Genomic DNA, 6008 nt, shown 5'->3' on the forward strand with positions numbered 1-6008 from the left:
ATACTCAGTGGATGTATATTAGGAGTCCTGTCACTTTAGCCAGTTTAATTTTTTATATAAAGCAGAGTAGTATTTTATAAACTTGACTCAGAGCATGATGATAAAGAATGTTTATCGATAAAAGGAAAATCCTCCTTTACAGGGTTATTTACTGGTTCTGTTTGCCTGGTTGGTATCAGTTTAGGTAAGCAGTTTCAACACAAACGGGGACTTCATTTGTTTGAATTCAATGTAGTTCACCCTGTCATCGTTTTGTTTTGCATCCTGAACTGCTGAACACTAAGATACCCTCATTTTAAAACATTTTATAATGGGATGTTGTTGGATTTGAGTGCCAATAAATTAAAAGGGTGCAATGAGAGAGAACTGCCCAACATATTCAGAACGCATATTTTGAGCTGTTGTGCACTTACTAGCTAGATGCGTGTTGTCTATATTCTGAACAATCAAACCTCCATCCGTGACCATGATATGAGCACCTTGTACATGTGTGCGCTTGTTTAGCTCTTTTCGTTCTCCCCAAAGGAGCGGATGGTCTGTACGTAAGACGACTATTAACGTGTATATAGAATGAAAATATATGATTGTAACAGTATGATTGTTACCTGGGCATATTATGCATACCTCAGGCTTCAGACAAATCTCTTCTGGGCAGACGTTTTATTGAGGACAGCCATGATCCCATGTCGTAGCACAAAATGGTGTGGTGTCTCTTGCAGTAATCTACCTAGCTTGGGAATGTACTGTATGTATATGTATGTACACTAATGCAGCACTGCAAAATATCGACTTCTACAGTATATATTTCTATAGCCCATGTTTGTGAAAACTATAGTCTTACACGCTGAAACGCAACCGAACCTTCGCCGGAGGATGACAAATCAGGCGATTTTGTGGCCTTTGATATTCGCTGTGCTTTCGTGAATGTTCTTTTGCAGTGTCAAAAGTATGTCGAAAACGATTCAATTTACTACGGCACAATGTAACTCTGCTTGGACCAAAAGGAAGCTTTCTGACTGGGTAAGACATACAGTAAGCAGGTTTTGGAGGTCTTATAATTCTTTGATTTACTCCCAATGTGTTTCAAAAGAATGGGTTCTGCACTACTTCATTTTTCTGTCCCACACGGATAAAAAACAACAAAGTTTATTTTACAGATCTCAAATCTCTGTTCTGAGGCACCGTCGTGTGAATCAAAATTCAAAATGTCCTGCACTTCATTTTAAGGATTTGTCGATATCGTCCGTCATGATTCCTCAGAGCATTTTATTATATCTGAACCTTGATTGTAGAATCCCTATTTTATAATGAAAATATATTTGAGATTATATGCGGTGGTACAGTGATGTATCGTATGAAGAGTAATAAATAAATGCAAATTTAAAACAAGAAAAATGTTACTGTCATTATTTACATTCTTAAAAACTGTTGCTATTGACGTTTAAACTACTGTCGGACCACTTTTACATTGTAACAACGTGGATGTACCAGTAGGGGTCTGTGTTCTCCATTGACTGAGGCAGTGTTCCAACACTGAATGTGTTTTCATATATCAGATTTCTTATATATGATTGTAGTATAGGTTCTGCTTAACACATGTTGAAATCAGTTTCACAGATAGATCTCCCAATCACAAAACATCTGGATCTGGATTACATTTCCTTATGTCTTTCATATATTGAAATGTGTATTAAGTAGATGAGTAACTTTATTTGGCTCTTTCTTGTTTAAGTCTGATGTTTTTCCTCTATAATTAAGTGAATGCAGCTCCTCTGAGGATCTATGAGAGGTTAGGCCTGCACGGCCCTGGCTGATACATCAGTGCATCAAATGCAAACCTGCTGCTTCGGCATCCTGACGCTGACGCTGTCCCCCTGCCACTGAGTCACATCCAGACAGATCTCTCAGGACTCAATGTAAAGCAAGTATGCTGATTCTTCCAGGAATTTCTGAATCACGACAAACATCTGGCCCTCTTTGTGAAGAGCAAAAGAGTCACGGAAGACGATCTCAAAACAAAAAGCAAGAACAGATTCAACAAAATGTTCTGTGAAGAAGTTTTCCCCCTATAGCAGAAGAAGTGTGATTTATTTGTACCAGATGTTATTCTTGCTAATTTAAAGACTCTCATCCGGTCTACCTTGTGTGGTCTTGAAGAATTTGTTTGTATTTCATCTGTAATTATTTGTAAAAATCTTTCTGAAGTCGCTAGGATCACATTAATTTATCGTTTTTACCTGTAGTCACTCCTCTTTCCCTTCTCGCTGATAGTTAAAGGGGTCATATGACACAGCTTAAACGAATATGTATATTGTGTATAGCATTTTTTAGATATAATGCAATGTGTATACAGGATTTAAGGTTAAAACACGCTGTATTTTCGACATACTGTGCTTGATTGTATCTCCTCTTTGACCCGCCTCTCTGAAACGCGCAGATTTTTTACAAAAATCATCGTTCTGAAAAGCGAGGTGTGCTATGATTGGCCAGTTATCCAGTGTGTAGTGATTGGTCGAATACTGCAAGCGTGTGACGGAAATATAAAGCCTTTTAACATATTTGGAACATCAGGTTCCAAAGCAATTGTGCTGACAGGTACGCCCACCTTACTTGCATATACATTTGGGCAGTATTAGTCAAATCATACGTAGATTTGTGGGAGTGTGGTTACACAAGGTCTTTTAGGCAGGTCTAGGTGAGCATTCGCTTTCATATAGGATCAATCTTTTGTTCAGACACTTTAATTGTTGCAATTTTATGTGTCTAATACATGCATGGGCAATTTATAACACACCAAAGAAACAGAAAAACACGCATTCGCGCCATATGACCCCTTTAACACGGTAGTTTAATGCAAGTTACCATTAGCAAGCTTCTACAACCATTTCAAATCTTTAAAATAGTTTAACGTTTTTCACAACTGGCTTTTAGTTCTTTAGTTCCAGAAGAGTCCTGGCTGATGGCTTATGTCTGGTTCTGGCTAGACTGAAGCGCCCCTCTCTGCTGGAAACGCCTGTGCCAGATGACGTTCTGTCTGGATGAAAGACATGCAATGACTTCAGTTAATCTTCAGAGAGATTAGTGAAACATAGTTTATTAAAGTTGTTTATTTTGCTTTACTGTTACTTTGTTACACCTTTCAGATTATGGAAGCGTTCCGTGTTAAAACATTTACAACAGTTACAGCCATTTTTAAAGCATGATGTGCCATTTTAACAGCAAGGCAGAGAAAATAACAAAGGAGAACGAATCTCAGTGTAAACTCAGAATGAGTCTGGACCCAATTGAAATGAAGCAATGGAAAGAACCTCATTGTTCGTCCTTATTTGTGTATAAAACTTTGAAATCCAGAAAGATTAGAGAGAACTTTTTTATATCCAGCAATGTTTTAGAAAAAAACATTAGTTTAGGAGCTTGACACTTATCCCCATGCACTTTTAAACAACAACTTATGTTGTGATTATAAAGAAGAAGGTTTAAGGCAAACTGAATGAGTATTTTTTTTTTGAAGGGGAATAGTTTATAGGGATAATTCCCTCAAAGCAGAAAATTCTGTCATACTCACACTTAAGTTGTTCCACACCTGTGTAGATTTCTTTGTTTGGTTGAAGACAAAGATATTTAGAAGAATGTTAGTATGGGTGATTGTTAGGGCACCATTGACTACCGTAGTAGTAACATTTTTGTCTATTATGCAAAACAATTTAGGAAAAAAAGATGGGGCATCTTTGACTATCCTTTTACTTTGTTCTAATGTGGTATTCAATGGTGACCCAGAAATCTCAGTTGCTAACATTCTTCCAAATATCTTTATTTGTGTTTAACAGAACAAATACATTTATACAGGTTTGGAACAATTTAAGGTTGAGTAATTAATTATAGAATGTATTTCCTTTTTGGGTGAACCATCCCTTTATACAAATCTGTCATTTTTCGTGTTCTCTGATCAAAATATGACCTCCAACTTATTTTCACCATAAAATACACAAAAAAGGACAGAGAAAAATATTAAATAACAGAAGATTAAGCAATTCTATTTCAAAGATGTTTCTTTGAAGTTTCGCAAAGCACGTAAAACGATGTGTACATCAATGATGGATCAGCATGCTGTCCTCACTTTTTTGACTTTTCATCCTGATGCAGACCCTGATTTCCTTTCAACACTCTCTCTGCGGCCGTGCTGTCCATCTACTGTGTTTCTGTGAAAACATGAGTCAGAAAACACTGAGATTTCCATGATTAAGCTTTTAGAAATGCTGCATTTATGTAACGGTTCTCTTTATCATCTCTTATATGAGAGTATCATAATGGGTGACTTAGAAAGGTCCCTTTTTTATTCCAGTATGCAAGCCAATTTTATCAACCCCTAAACAAACACTCAAAACTTGAGCATTTCAATCCGGTCCCGTCTGTATCTTGGGAGCCTTCTGGCTAATACGCCCCTCCCTCTTCTCCTTGAGTTTTCTTTCTCTCTTACTCTGCATCCCGCTCGGTTCTCTGGACTTTAGTTCAGCTTCTTTCCCTCCCCCTCTCTGCTTTTTTCGCTCTTTTCCTGCTGTCTGTACTTTTATAACAATTTCTCCCTCCTCACCTCATTCTCCCCCAAATCTTTTTCCTCCGTCCCTCCCCCATTCCTCCCAGTATCCATTGGGTCTGCAGATTTGGTTCATTGCAGGTCACTGTGTTTTTCCTTCACCACAATGGCAGATGGGTTTATACAGATCAAAATTTGTCACATTACATGAGAGACGCAACAATTGCTCAACTTATATTGTAATAGTTGTATATTATTATTATATGAATAATATTAGTGAAGTTAATCATCTCACAATATATTCTCTCCATAATCCCAGACTTTGTAAGAGACTATTTGTCACTTACTATTGTTTATTGGTCAGGAGACCAGGTCCAGGAAGAGCATGTGTGTGCGGGCTAACTGAGATATGTGGTGTCTTTTCCATTGCTCAGACTTCCTTGCCACCATTCGGAAATTACATTAGTTAGTTACATTAGTTTCCATTCGGAAAGGTGGAAGGAATTTTCTGGCAGGAAGGATACACTTTAACAATTTCATGTCTTACTTTATAATTTGTCTTGTTTTTCAGCACAAATGTTAAAAAAAAACTTAAATCTAGATACATTTGTAGTACTTGACAAGCAAAATGACTTAAAGGGGTACCTAACCCAAAAACTAAAATTATGTCATCATTTACTCACCCTCATTTTTTTTCTAATCTGCTTAAATGTATTTGTTTTGTTGAACACAAGATATTTTGAAGCATGTGGTTTGTAAACAGTTCTGGGGCACCATTGACTACCATAGCAGTTTCCATTCCTATTATAGTAGTCAATGGTGCCCTAGATCTGTAGTTTACAAACAATAAACAATGTAAACAAGTTTTTTACAGGTTTGATGCAACTTGAGGGTGAGTAAATGTTGACAGAATTTTAGTTTTTGGGTGAAATCTCCCTTTAAAATATTAAGTTTAGTTTATGCTAAGAACAAGCAAAAAAATGAAATTAAGTTAAAAAAGACAAATGACAAGTAACATGTATAGAACCAAAAGGACACTTCTTGGGGTTCTTTTTTTTCAGCTTCTGACTCTTTCATGTCCTCTTTCATTTTGTTATTCTTGATCATGTGTCCCCTCCCACAGTCTGCCAGCACACGCTCGTATTCTCCCCACCTCTCTTTTATTGGTGTGATTAGATTTTCAGCTTAAGGCGTGGAGATATAGTGTGTTCAACATTTCTTTGGTTAAAACTGTTTTGGTAAGGTTCAAGCTACGTTACTTTTCAATTAAAGTCCATTTCACTGTGCTCTCCGATCTTTTTAGACCCCATTGTTTATGTCTTTAAGTTGTCTCATGTCACATCTCTTGGATTTCTTTGAGATGTGTTTCCTCCACTCAACACTGTTTATTCAGCTGACTGCATCTGTCTCAGTTCCAAAGCATCAGAACTAGGGCACCACATGAATACCCCAAAGTTGCTCAAAAAATTGCTTC

The sequence above is a fragment of the Triplophysa dalaica genome, chromosome 18 (assembly GCF_015846415.1).
Source record: "Triplophysa dalaica isolate WHDGS20190420 chromosome 18, ASM1584641v1, whole genome shotgun sequence".
Classification (NCBI taxonomy): Eukaryota; Metazoa; Chordata; class Actinopteri; order Cypriniformes; family Nemacheilidae; genus Triplophysa; species Triplophysa dalaica.